This window comes from Kogia breviceps, chromosome 7, assembly GCF_026419965.1.
Source record: "Kogia breviceps isolate mKogBre1 chromosome 7, mKogBre1 haplotype 1, whole genome shotgun sequence".
Classification (NCBI taxonomy): Eukaryota; Metazoa; Chordata; class Mammalia; order Artiodactyla; family Physeteridae; genus Kogia; species Kogia breviceps.
Genome location: NC_081316.1, coordinates 45,391,762 through 45,407,323, shown reverse-complemented (window position 1 = coordinate 45,407,323; position 15,562 = coordinate 45,391,762).

Sequence of the window (15,562 nt, the reverse complement as noted above, 5' to 3'; positions counted from 1 at the left end):
CTTGCCTAGCAACAAAACCAAGCAAACTTACTTAGGAACAAAAACATGGAATTGTGGCACAAACCATGCCTCAAGACAATAAAACAATAGTGGAAAAATAAGGCCTATATCCTGCCCAATGATGTCTGTAAGTTAATGGCCCCCAAGACATGCTGTCTGCATACGTAAAAAGCAATAATTTGGGAAAGGTGACATTGCAAAGTGAATGACCCTCATCATACTGAGACCTGAAATAATTTTTCCATAACACCATGACAGTCCCAGATGGGCCATATAGGGTCAAAAACTCCCCTGCCCATCATGTAGGAAGAGTCACCAATGGAAGACTCAAAGAATGAGGAAGAAGGTGGCCTTCACCTCTCCCCACACACCTTTCCTTTGATTATAAAAATGTAACCCACTAAGTACTTGGGGCAGCTCAACACTCACTTGCCTGCTTATTTATAAGCGTCACAAGTGTCCTATTCTAATAAATCACTTTTTATCTATCATTTTGTCTCTCAATTAATTCTTTGTGTACTGAGACATAAAGAACTGGAACTCCTCCTCAGTGCCCCCCAAGACAAATTTCTGTACTTTCAATACTAATTTCTCACATCTGGGGGACATGAGGTTCTGCACAACCAGAAAGCTAAGGTTAGTACAGAGTTGTAAGCTGCATGAGGGAGCAGTGAAGGCATGTCTCAAAACACACACACACACACACACACACACACGCACACACACATGCACAAACACACAACATTTTAGAAAGGCTGGGAGACTTATTGTTTTAAAACATTTAAGAAAATCTATGTCCAATAACTAAGCTAATGGAAGAGACTTCTATGACTGCACATGACAAAGATTACAGACTTTACAAAATTATCCCAGGGAAGTCATAAAACAAACAACAACCATTGATAATCACAAACCTAATCCCCAGAGTGGTTAGTTTGATTTGCAGAGATGAACATTATATTTTTTAAACTCTCCAGTTTAAAAAGAGAGAGAGAGAGAGAGAGAGAGAGAGAGAGAGAGAGAGAGAGAGATGCACAAAGAATCACGAAAGCATGGCATATAAACAAGAATAAAAGCAGGCAATAAAAACTTATCCTGAGTGAGGTAGATATTGGAATTACTGATAATTTACTTAAAATCAGATAGTTTAATTACATGCAAATAACTAAATGAACAATGCTTGAATAACTATGAGACATATGAGATAATATCTCTCCAAACAGAGAATATCAATAGATAGACATGCTAAAAATAAAAGAAAAAACATAGAAATTCTAGGGTTAAAAATAGCATAAGTGAAATTAAAATTTCACTAGAGGGGCTCAATAGTTGATCAGAACTGAAAGAAGAATAACAGTAACTTGAAAAACAGACAATTGAGATGACCCCTTCTTATAGGAATAAAAAATAAAAGAATAAAGAAAAATGAACATCCGCATTATAATTTTAACTATGTAAGAGCAGATTTTTTACCTTTGAAGCTCAGCACTCTACTACCAGCAACTGGAACAATATCTAGCACATAACAGTCATTCAATAAATAGCTGTCAAATAAGTAAAGGAATCCATTTTTTTTCTATCATCTACCATAACACAACTCTAGTTTCCCTCATCTGAAAACTTTCCCATGTTTAACACCATTGGGTTCCTGTCACATCAGTCACTGAAATGATCTTTCAGGATTTTTTATAGTTTTGGTTTCTTGTATTTAATGAACATTTTTTTCCTTCAGTCATAAACTCTGCTTTCTTGGTGATGCTATAAAACACTATAGATGCTGGAGAAGAATTTGCCATGGTTTCAGAGAATAGGAATGGCTTTCAAATCCTACTTATACTATCTATAGCTCTTGTAACAATAGACATGGTACTTAACTGTTCCAGACTTCTTTTATTTATAAAACTCACTAATGTTGTGTACATTACATGAGAAAAGGTGTGAAAAGAATTTAGCAGAGAACTAGTGGGTATAAATTCCTCAATATGTATTAACACTGATTCTTATTACAAATTTCTGCAATTCCTGGAATCACAGCTATCAATGATAGGAGGATATCTTCACTTACCTGTAAGTTTATCTAACTGTGAATAAAAAACTAAAGATACTAATAAGACACTAAATTGTTTGGTTTATTGTAAGGAATGAAATTATACATATATATGTATATATACATATACACATTTATATATAAATAATATGTAGGTGGAGATATACATTTGTACTATACAGATAGGTAGATGTATATTTAGATATCTATCCATCTAGATAGATAGCTAAAAGTAGTATGTGTACATACTACCTTAGAAATACTGAATTATTTGTTTATATTTTGTTAGCCAAGGTATTCCATAGATATATACGAAAAGGATACTTTAATTCTGAGAAGCTGAAACACCATTCAGCTCTAATATTTCTTATAATTATGCTTGCTGATATTCCATATTTTTAGGGAAATTCTATGTCACCCCAGAGTTTCTGGTTTCAGATCACACCAATTATATTTCCAAACCACACACAAATATTCTATAAATGACCATGGTATTCTTTAGAGACATTTTTGAATCTGCTATTTTTGAGACTCTTTTTCATCACTAAGGAAAAAGCTAAGAAGTAAAAACAAAAACATCAACTGGGTTTTCTGACCATGCCTATTGACAAAGGTGCCATAACATTTTTAAAAAGGAATTGAAGAGCAGAGTTGAAATGCTGAGAGCATAGTTTATTGTAAATGCCTGAATCAGAGCAAACAACCAGTGAAAGGTCAACATAACAGACCATTGATCTGTACAAGCACATTTGCTAAACCAAGCAATAAATTTCCCAAAGAGCCACAGCAGCAATTCCTTCAAATATTTGTGGTATCTTTTTGTATGAGGTAGCCAATTATGAAAGTATAGCAGAATTTGTCCTTTATCATTGTTAGCACAAAGTCAATAAACCATGTGCCCACCGTAAGGATTTTAAACATTATTTTTCCCATAAATTAAAATTTATTGAACCCACATGTTGAGCTCATACATGTCAGTCAATGTATGACCTTTGACAACAGTAATTATCAATACCATTAATAATATATTGTCCCTGTAATTCAGGAGTACAGTCTATTCAGGGAGAAATGATAAGACAGCGGAACAACTGCTATACTACAAATATACAAAGACTGGCACTGGAAAACTTAAGTAATCTCTAAATTTTTCTCTTTTATGCTGATGTGTTTTTGGAGATCATGAAAAATTTTACAGAATAATTTATATTTCAGCTGGTCTTGAAATATAAGTAAGAAGAAAAACAGCAAAATAAACCTGACCCCAAAGAGGGTAGAATACCCTGAGGAAAAAATACCCTGAGGATAAAGAAATGACACTGTCAAGAAAACAGAGGTCTTGCTCAGGGAATAGCAAGGTTGTAATAGGGAAATACTATAGGAATGTCAGGGTCCATGCTATTACCTGCTATGTGATTAAGCTGTTCAGTAAAATTAAATTGGCAGAAGTTAATGAATAAGCATGTGAAAGCCAGCAGCAACAATAGAACAAAAACAAGTTTCAAATCCTCTGTACCCAAGCATGAATAATCTCTCTCATTGAGCTATTCTTTATTCTCATCTTCAGTTCATCCAATCATCACTTAAAGATTTCTATCCAAGGTAAAGACTACTATATTTTAAACATGTGGTCTATCTTTTGGTTATTGGTAGGGCTGCCTTATAAGATTTAGACACTCAGGTAAATTTGAACTTCAGACAGACAATAAATTTTTTAGTTAAAAAATGTCCCAAGTAGTGTCTGATCTTTCTATTATTCTAACAGTTTGTAATAAGTTCTCTTATCACAGTTTTTTTAATATAATTTGATAGTAAGATACTTGGAGTGGTTTTTAAAATTTTTATTATAATTTACTTTGCATATTCTCTATGCCTTCCAATTCACTGATTGTTTCTTCTACAGGGCCTAATTTGTTTATCCTGTACAATCTGTATATACTGTAATATAACTTTATTTCAGAGATTGTATTTTTACCTCTAGAAATTTGCATATACTCTAAAGCATATGGATATCCAGAAAGTATTAGGAAGAAATTAGGATGCATTTTTAGCACCCTACCAACTGTTTTCTGTGTATTATGGATAGTCATTATTACAAAATCCAAGCGGTCATTGAAACCCCAAACACTTTGCCAGTTAATCTTGGCTAGTGTTCTTCACAGAACAGTGGAAAAATCTGTGAAGATTTTTAGATTGAAGGCTCACTTCAAATATTATTGCTTGAATGCATGAGTATGTATGTTTGCATACATACAAACAAAAAAGAACATATGTGTGTGCACACACTCACACAGATGAGATATATATTTTCTCCTTAGGGCCCACTATGGCATGCTGTAAGATTTTTTTTTATATGCTGTTGACCTAGTTTTGAGGCCCTGACTAGAGACCAGTCAGTTCCCCTTCTTGAGAAGCCAATTATGTCCACATCCCCCTGTACTCTCACACTCCAGGACACCATGTACCTATCCTAATCACCTCAGGGCAGATACCTGACAACCAATGAAAACCCCTATGCCCCCAAGTGTGCTGAAATTATTCAAATTAGCCAGACTGGCCCCTGTGCTTCCCATGCCTCTGCATAGCATTCTATGTTCTCCCCAGGCAACCATGAGTATAAGAAAACTCTAAAAGTCTTTCTAGTTTCTCCCTCTTGATTTGCATCAGGCCTCATCATACCTCACCCGAGGTAACATGATTAAAGAACATGCTGAGTGTGTTCATTGTCTTAGGCCTTGAATCATTATAACCAGGCAAATAATCACATTTCCAAACCTTGAAAGCAAACTATACCAAAAATAAAAAATAATGTACGGTGCACTTATTGTTTTTACTTCCTACATTTTTACCTGCATATTAAACATTAGGGTATTTTTAACAAAGATAAGTATGGCCATATGTTTCCTTTATTTAAAGGAAAAGAATGACTATTTTAAGAATTTCTGAAGAACACATTTCAGTATAAAATCAATCAAGAAAACGGTCTAGTTTGTTAGTAGAAAGGGATTGAGTTGTGTTTTTATTTTATTTATTTATGTGTTTTGCGGTATGCGGGCCTCTCACGTTGTGGAGCACAGGCTCCGGACGGCGCAGGCTCAGTGGCCATGACTCACGGGCCCAGCCGCTCCGCGGCATGTGGGATCTTCCCTGACTGGGGCACGAACCCATGTCCCCTGCATCGGCAGGCAGACTCTCAACCACTGTGCCACCAGGGAAGCCCTGAGTTGTGTTTTTAAAGCAAATGGGATTTACATCAGAAAATGAGATGCTTACAAATCTGTGGCAGGACAGAGGTAGTGAAAATAAAGGAAGAATAAAAGTAAAGAAAGTAACATCTAGCATTCAAGAATTTAGAATAAGTAAAAATTGCAGAAACCACTTCTGATAAACTCAGCTGTCTGTAGCAACAAAGTGACTAATTTGCCACAAGTTACTCAAAGCTACGTGCAAAAGTTATTTTTATGATGTGTGCTTGTCAATGCTACAGCAGAAATAATGGTTTATGCTTGTCTTGTAACTTTCAAATATTGTAGGGAATACCTTTCATTGGCAATTTCAAATTTGAGAGGCTGCTAGCAGGGTTTCTGAAATATGTCATTTCTTAACAGTCAATCCCTGTGATAGAGAGTAGAGCTCTGAATGGCTAAGAGATAATCTGGATCATCCACCCCTTTCCCTATTAAGCATCCTTACACAGTATTTTATTAATATTTAATGTAAAAGAATAATGTCAACTACAGTGTTTTTCTTTATAATAGGATGACACTATGCCTTGTACAAACTAAGATTCATTCAGCTTCTTCCTGAAAAGGAAGAGAGCGTAGCACAACCAATTACTGATTCCATCTTAATATGCTGTTTCTTTTACTCATTTTTCAGTCAAAATCTTCTTTTGATCTATTAGAAGACTCAATATTTTAAACCTCATTAGCACATATTATATATAATAGTAAGAGGAAGAGAAGGAGGATACAAATGGTGCTATGTACAAAAATATGGAAGAAAATATGCTGGGTTACTATAGATCATGTTTGAAATTGCTAATGAGGCCATGGTTATTATTAATAATTTCTTTCATTTTCTACTCAACTTTTCAGCTGATTTTGGTTCATTGTTTTAAGACATGATCAAAAATCTCATTGCTGGAGGATCTGAGTCATCAAGGTCTAGATTCCTAATATTCTTCCATTAATTACCACCTCCACTACTTCCACTAGTACTAGCTGTGGGAATATGAAAAGGTATCCTCTCTGAATTCCAGAATTCATCCCCCTTCTGAAGCAGTGCCCATACTTTCACTTGACCATCAGGTTTAATACTACAAAGGCACAACATTTTGCCACTTATTTCATTGACATTAAGAAATAAAATTGAATGGTTATCAGAGTCATATTCCAGTTCAATAGGAATATTGTTTTCTCCATGGTAGAAGCTACCAGTTGCCTATGCTGGCAACTAGTGTGCATTATTTTACAGAGTTAAGAATGGGAGAAAAAAAAGTTTGCTATTGTGTTATTGGGCAATAACAAAAAGAACCAATCAAATTTCACTCTAATTTATGAACCTGTGTAATTTGAGGACTGGCATCATATATTGGTCACTCTTCAAAACATAATAACACATCTTAAAAGACAGCACTGCAGACTTTCCAGTAATTGCTTCCCTGATCGTTCTGTCAGCAAGACTTTTATATTCTATGACACCATTCTCACAGGTTAGATATTTCTCTGTGATTTGGAATATAGTAATATTAGTGAATTCTATTGGTGTATTCATATTGTCTCAGTTTTGGGTAGTAAAATATCTTCCTTGGTCAAGATCAGAGAAGCATTTTATACCATGATAGTGACTAAGTCATTCTGTAAGAAACAGATTTTGTTGTCTGGCAGAATTATGTCTGTCAGTCAAGAGACGCAAATCCATATCCAGAATAACCATCAGTTCTAATGACAAATTGCTGTCATCTCCATTTAACAAGGGAAATAATGTAACTGACTTTGCCACCAGGTGACTTTTTAAAAAAAATCCTGCTCATGTTGCCCTACTGGAGGTTAATCATTAATCTCCAATGTTGCCATGTTGGTACTCAACAGTAGCAATGACCAGATCGGCTTAATTGAGAGGAAGTTATATTGATAAGCCAATGGTCATAATTTATGGAAAATTATACTGACTGATATCCATAAGATAATTTTGTCCAAGTAATTAATGAGAAAGTCTGCTGTCGGTACCCTTTTGTTAGTGGCCATATGAGACTTAAATATCCTCAGATCTCAATTTATTCTGAGAGTTGCATCTGTATACCATTTCCACATGTCCCTTTGTCCTCAAGGCTTTTACTTTCCTAGAGCCTGTGCATCCATCAAAACTATTACTACTTTCCATGATTGTGAGACCTGAATTCTGACTACTTTATTTCTGAGGTAAATATAATAGGTAAAGTACTTGAACATTGGCCTACTAAGAGGATTTATATAGCCCAGTGATCTTCAAACCAGACTTCTTACTCCATTGAATGTAATGTTGTATCATTGTACTTCCACTGTACTGTACTATCCTATACTTCCAGCTCTTGCCAATATATGTGAACTGAGCTCTATTTTTAATTCTTCAGTCATCTATTTATAGAAACATTTTCAAGAAAATATAGGAGTGGATTAAAGGAATAGTGGGTCAATGTGGTAGAAGTAGGTGCCATTTAGTTTGAAACACCTAATAATACAAATTACTATCACATTACAAACATTTTGACTCTATCTCATATATACAACTTCCACTTAAAAATAGAGAACTGCAGCACAGCTTTATGGTTTGGTGGATCTGGTATCTATTTCATGTTGAGTAGCCCAAGTTACATGGTCACTTGTACTTCATGGTCAAACTCTCAGTCTCTAGTAGGCCTACAAGTTAATGAGTCTTATTTCACAAGTAGAAAATACATTTTTTTTTCTTTTTTATAGAAGAGGACATTATTTTGCTTCACACTGGCAGAGTAAGCACTGTGATTCTCTGATTGGGGATTGCCAGAAAATCTCTAGAGCATCGAATATGACCCAAATATTGAGAACAATATTTAATCAGCTGTGTCATAAATGCCAAGTCGCAAAGCAGTTTTCTCTGCAAACTAGAACAGCTGCAAATCCTTATCGTGTTCTTGAAACCATTTTAAACATGCAACTTTATCAATTTTTCAATAAATCAAAGCATCACAGACATAGGAATTGTATGTTTTCACTACAATCTAGAGTCCCAACAAAATATGCCCTTTACTTAGAAAGATGATGTAATATTTTAAGGGGTGCAATATGCAGAAACTTGATCGTAACACACATGTCACCTCAACCTCTTCATGAACTGTAAAGTCGGGCTCGAATCTTGTTGAAGGTAAGAGAAATTGCTCAGCCTCTGGACATTGAATTTTGAGTTCAGTTTGGAGAGTACAGTTTACTTCTTTAAACACACTATGTCTGGGTAAAACACATTTGTTTGTAAACAGTCATGTCTGAGTCATCTAGGAAAATACCTACTCTCAGAAAGACTGTTTTCACATCTTTGGTCATAGGTGTTCCTACAGGAAAACTATGATTATGTGTTGTAATCCATTTAATAATTCTGAGTCCAATCTAAAGTCCAAGCTAAACAATTTTTTTTGCTCCACATTGACTCAGAGAGTTTAACATGAATATGTGTGTGTTTCTGACAAGTTATGCTGTAGGCCACAAGAAAACAAAAACTACACAGTAATGAGCATTAAATTGGTACCTGTTTGGATGTAAGCTGCAGAAAAGCCCCTTGTTTCTAGTTACTGATCCTTACCCTGATTGTCCAATCTTTCTCTATTCATTATTCTCTGTAAGCACAATGGCCATTCTTTAAAAATTAATTTTTATTGGAGTATGGTTGCTTTACAATGTTGTGCTTGACTCCACTGCACAACAAATGAATCAGTCAATGGCCATTTTTTGAATGTATTTCATTTGTATGTACAACAGTATTCTGTCAGTAATATTTTGCACTTTGTATTGTCCTGCATGATATAGAGCTGGCCAGGCTATAGAACCAGTAGTATCAGAATGTGTAATAGAATTCAGATTTCCTAGCTAAGAGTTTATTTCATGATAAAACATCAACTTCTAACATTAGCAGTGACTACAGGGAGGGTTTGGTTAAGGAAAGCTTCTTGGATCCTGGCTGGTTGGCCTATGCTTAAAACACACAAAACTTGCATTCTCTAGAGCAATTGTTGCTAGACACCTGTTTCTCAATGTCTAAGTTACATGGAGGGAAGTTACCAAAGCAGTTAATAAATAGCAGCAGTAATGTGAAGACCCATGATTGCCCACCGATGAACATTTTGGCAAGGCATTTGGACAAGTAAGAGTAAGGAGATGTGGAGCATGTTAGAAGTGCCTAAAGAAGTCATAATGGGAGAAAATTTTGCTGTAACTTTGCAGGAGACTCAACTCTAATGATATTTTTTTCTGAGAACAACAAACAAGGTTTTATAATTATTAACAGTAACTTCTAATCATTGGAAGTAGCTACTCTATAGATACATTCAAAACAGGAACCTATGATTTTCAGGCTTGGCTTCTTTATAACTGCACTCCATCATGTTTCTAATTATATCTTAATATTTGTGAAATGGATCTGAAGGGAATGCAAATGTGTTATGAATTTCTCAGAGCACTAATTTAAGTCCATTTTATTTAAAAATTAAGAGCAATTTTAGAAACATAGAATGGCATTACAAAATGAAATTGGAATACTTTCAAATACCACTGATCTAACCAGTGACATGTCAACAAACAAAAATCTCTAAGTTAACTCTTTACCTAACTATAAATTAATTCCACAATCTTCCTAATAACTTTTATTTCATTCTTTTTTTGGCAACCTTTCTTCCATGATATACTTGGATACCTTTATTGAAGAGTGTGCATGGAAAAATAATATGTGCCAGTAATATGCTTTACATCCTATGGCAGAGAGGTTAGTTAAACAAAAAATAATCTTATTTCTATTCCATACAACTTCTTAGCCAGGCATTATAGCCTACAGCCCCCTTGCATCTAAGTGGAGTCATGTGACTACATTTGAGAAGTGGAATGAGCAGAATCTATCTGGGTCTATGTTTATATATATATATATATATATATATATATATATATATATATATATATATATATATATGGTGTTACATCTTCTCGTTCTCTTCTTTAATAGAAAGTTTGGTTATGATGTGATGAAAATGGCTACATTACAGAGGAAAGAATACTGGATTGAGAAAGTTCTAATCAGAAACATCTACCTTTGGCTTTATGTGAATGAGTAATAAATCTGTATATTGTAAAGCTACAAAGATTAGTTTTGTTTCTGTTTCTGTTGTTTTTTTGTTATAACAATTATCCTAACCTGAGTAATACATATTTATAATCCTCAAAATACCCTGAATTAGGTACAATTATTATGCTCATTTTATAGATGAATAAATGTAGCTCAGAAAAATAAATATTTGCACAAGTTAGTAAACTGCAGGGGATATATTGAACTGAGGTTTGTATACATCTAAAGGCCACATGTTTAACCAAGATTGACAATTTAATAATAGGGATATCTCTATCTCACAGTAGAATCTGTTGATTCAAAGATGTTCTAGTCAGTAAGATAAAAGAAACACAAGCATGAAAGAAGATGGCATTTTGGGGGTTGATTTGATTGTATTATTTTTCAAAAATCTCCACTCCTTTTCCCATCTTTGCCATGCTACAATGTGGTTAGAGTATATTATTTGACCCATTGATTTGAGGCTTGGTCATATAATTTGCTTTGACCAAGGTATGAGTGTGGACCTGGTTGTGGGCCTATTAGGGACAGCAGCTTTAGTTGCATCATATGTTTCTGTATCCCTTCTTGTGTTTCATTGCTGTATATGAGAAAATCATAGATAGTGGCTGTTCTGTGTATCAAGGTTACAGAATGAAAACACAAATGGTGCAGACTTGAAACTAGTTCACCCAAACCCAACTAAAATCAGCTGCACCCAGCTACATTCAGCTGAGTCATAGATAACCAATACTACTATGACCAAGAAATAAATATTTCATGTTGAAACACACTTAGATTCTGGGTTGTTTATTATCTGATGATATATTTAGTATGGATGGAATAAACTGTATGTGTAGGAGTGTGGATTTCTGATATAGCAAGGAAATATGATTGAAATGGTAAGTCAAGGCTAGATTGTGATTGGCCTTGTACGCTATATGCCAAGAAGTTTAAAGTATGTATTACAAGAACTAAGAGAGTAATTGGAGAGGCATGAGCCTGTGCTCCATTTTGGTTTACTTATATAAACATTTCATCCTCTGACCATCCTCAAAAAAAAAAAAAAAAAAAAGAGCTTGCTGAAGGGGACAAATGTTTAGGAAGGTAGTAAACATGCTATGGTGCCAAAAAGTCTTGTGTCAGATGTATAATATTTGGTTCATGAATCATTCAGGTTGGCACATTTACCCTGATGTCTGACCACAATGGCCCTAGCATTGGCTTGCCCTATTACTTCCTTCATGGAACCAAGTAGCTAAAGACATTGTTCTTACAGTTTTAGAAACACCATGAGTAGTGTCACTGGTAAAGGGAGACAGCTTTGCTTGCTCACTGGCTGGAGAGTACAGTAAGTTCCTTACATATGAATGAGTTTCATTCTGAGTGTGCATTTGAAAGTCCAATTTGTTCATAAGTCCGACAAAGTTAGTCTAGGTACCCAACTAACACAATTGGCTATATAGTACTGTACTGTAATATGTTTATAATACTTTTCACATAAATAATACATAAAAACAAACACAAAAATAAAGAAAACATTTTAAATCTTACAGTACAGTACCTTGAAAAGTACAGTAGTACAGTACAACAGCTGGTATATAGGGGGTGGCATCCAGTGAACAGGCAAGAAGAGCTACTGACTGGAGGAGGGAGAGGAGGTGGGAGATGGTAGAGCTGAAGGATCATCAGCAATTAGAAGGCAAGCTGCAATTTCACTCACGCCTGATGGTGACGACACAGGTTCTGGTTCCTTACTGGATTAAATTCTATTTACCTTCTTGAAAAAATGATCCAGTGATGTCTGGGTAGTAGCTCTTTTTTTCTTATCATAGATTACATGGTAGCACTGCATTGCATTCTGAACGACTGGTGCACACTTCGTGTACCATTCTATGTTCTGGTCCTGTGCCTCAAAAACTAACAGTGCCTCCTCAGATAAAGAAAATTCTCTTGCCATTTCCTGCATCATGAATCTCTTAGGTTCTTCAGTTATTACTTCTTCTTTTTGTCTCTCTTCATCCTCTCTCTGGGCCTCTAATTACATCAGGTCTTCACTAGTAAGCTCCTCATGTCGCACAGCAAGGTGTTCAATGAAGTCGTCCTCTTGAAGGTCTAGCTCCAGTTTCTAGCTGTGGGTCACTAAGTTGCTGAAGACCTCTTTGGACTCCTCATCCAAATGCATGTTCATATCTTTGAAAGTTTGCAACTTGAATGTCTATATGTAGGGAATTTAGTATTCTCAATTGCTCTGGCCTTTCCTTTTGCCACCTGGGATTATCTGGTGTACGAAACTGGAAGTTCAGGGAAATGAGTGATACATAAGGCACATGGTGACCAAAGAGAAATGGAAGATAAGAGGAAAGAGACAGAAAAAAGAATGTCCTCCCTGTTCTGCAAAGTAGTACATACTAACTCTCTAAAGATCTCCCATGGGACAGTGGGGTAGTACAATTGTTTACTGTGGCTAGCCAAGAAATACACCCTCTCATATTTGTTTTATCTCCTCCCTCCTCCCTGATTATTTCCTTTTTGTTTGTTTGGTTTTGGTGTGGACTTTTATTCTTTCCTTTTCTTTTCTCTCTTAAATGAATTCAGATGAATATAGTGAGTGAAACAAAACACTGTTGAATTATGGCCTTCAGGTCAGAGAAAAGTGTTCACTAATAGAAATATTGGTTTGACATTAAGTGACCTGAGTTTGAGTCTAAATACTTTCAGTTATAATTTCAGTGATCTCAGATAATTATCTTAAACTGCTAAGCCTTCCTTTCCTTATCTATTCAAGGAATTGATCCTTGCTCACAGAGTTGTAAGGTAACATGAGTTAATCTATACAGAATTATTATTAAATTATTAAATTAATTATTATTAAACAGCACTCTCTCCTGAAAGTGTCAAAATATTCCTTAGAGGGAGAGATTGGGCCAAATGTGGTACAGCAGAGAAAGGTTTGGTGATGACTAAGCAGACGTATGATTTGGATGTGTAATCAGGATATTTGTCTTGAGAAATGTAAATTAATGCTTATTAAGTATTTAGAATATTATAGTCCTTGTTCAGAGCCCTTGATATATATTAACACATTTAAAATTTATAATAACTCTACGAGGGAGACATGCAAACTGGGGAATAGAGAGAGGTGTTGAGTACATATCCATAGGGTTTAAACTGCTGGATCTGGTACTCAAATCCAAGATACATTTGTAATCACTATAATAAAATAAAATACATATTTTGAGAAAATTTTGAGCAATTTAAACATTGACAAAACTTGGGTGAAGTGGCTATAACAAAAAGGCAGTCTTTATACTCTATGTTTGGGGTTATTATTGATCATAAATGCTTAAAAACCTACTTCATCACATAGACTAATGTTACCAGTAGTAGCATTTTAGCATTTTTTATCCTGAACAACACTGCTTAGGAGAGGACAAGGATCTCCCTGTGACAGATTCTTGAAAAAGAATTCTTATAAACCGGAGAAGGAAAAGGTAGAAAATGCCTTCTGTTACTTGATATTTCAGTGCAGGATTTATATATTTAAGAACATGGATATTTTGGATCAGTGCTTAGTTTCATGTAGTTTATACCTATATGCTTATAACTTTAAAAATATCATTGAATGTTGCTAATAAATATACAGAATATAGTACCTCATTTTTCAACATATCAACTATCATGGCTGTTTTTTTAAAATAACTCTCTTAAAGTATAATTTCATACAATTCAACAATTTTAAGTATATAATTTGATGAGTTTTAACAAATATGGACAGTTGAATATCACTTGATATAGAATATTTTTATCACCTCCAAATTTTCCTTTGCTTTCTTCTTTGTTGTTAAGTAAAGGGGCAGAAAAGCCACACCCTGGAAGAAAAGGGATAATGGACTTCTATCCAGAATGTATAAAGGACTTTTGCATCTCAATAAAAAGGACAAATAGCCCAACTAAAAATGAGCAAGAGTAGAAGTGTTGAATATATATTCCCCCAAGTATATATCATTCCTATTTTAAGAGAAGAGGAATGTAGGGCTGAGAGAAGATTAATAGCTAGTCCAAGTTTCCATTTGATGAAAGGTGGATTTGGGATTCAAACTGAGGTCTCATTGAGAGTGAGATTTGTGTTCTTAAAGTGAGAAGGAGAAAGGTAAAGAGTAGAAAGAGAGAAAGAGGGAGAGAGGAAGAAAAAAATAGTTATGGTGGCCAAAATGTGAATGAGTTGCATTACCTCAAGCCCTACTGTTTTATCTCACATGTTCCAAAGGATGAGTAAATCAGTAATGATGGCATTGAACTACATGAACTACACGAATATTGTTGTGTAACTAGTACTTATAGAAATAAGAGAAAAAGCCTCCAGTTCAATTTTTATCAAAGTAAAGGGAATGCCTTTCAAAAAAATCTTTCCTTCTATGGGGATTATAAAGGTAATATGATCACATGGGTAAATATGTCTCATGGCAATGATTTCGATTGACAGATTCTAAGAACAGAGAACAAGTAAACAAAAGAGAATTCTGGTAACTTTCAGTTAGGCTTCTTTCTTTCCTAGATTTATCAAGTAGAGAAATCGAAGAATATTTAGAAACAAAAGACAACAACAAAATCTTTGCAAGGTACTTTACCAGATGAATGCTAATGAAAAGTAAAGTGAAAATGAAGCTATGAATGTGTTTGCAAAGTGGGAAGTGTGGTTCAGCCTTTTTTTTGGAGGGGTGGTTATTATTATTTAAAGGTGTTAAAAGAGTGTAAGTAAATCATTAAAACAGCTTCAAAACATTTTATGAGTCACAGCAATGAGTCATCGGTGTGTTTGGGAACAGAGATGTCCTGTGACTGTAAGACAATTTGGCCTCTTAATCAGTTGTTTTAATTTGTGAGCTTTGAGTTGTGACTTTCTTAAACTGAGTAAGTCAAATTCCTTAAAGAGAAGAGGTCCTGAGATAAAATCATCAGCTAAGGACAAAGCGCCAAGAGACTCAAATCACTGCTCACAGCATCTGGTTACTGAGCCTAAGAAATGTTCACATTTTAGATTTCTTTACCTTCTAATTATAATTTTAGTCATAATAACAATAATAATTTTAAAATCCCACTTATGGGCCTAGATATCTAGAGCTTACATATTGTTTTCTCATGCTGTTTCAAACAAGTTTCAGAGATCTGAAGAGTAATATTTTTATTCCC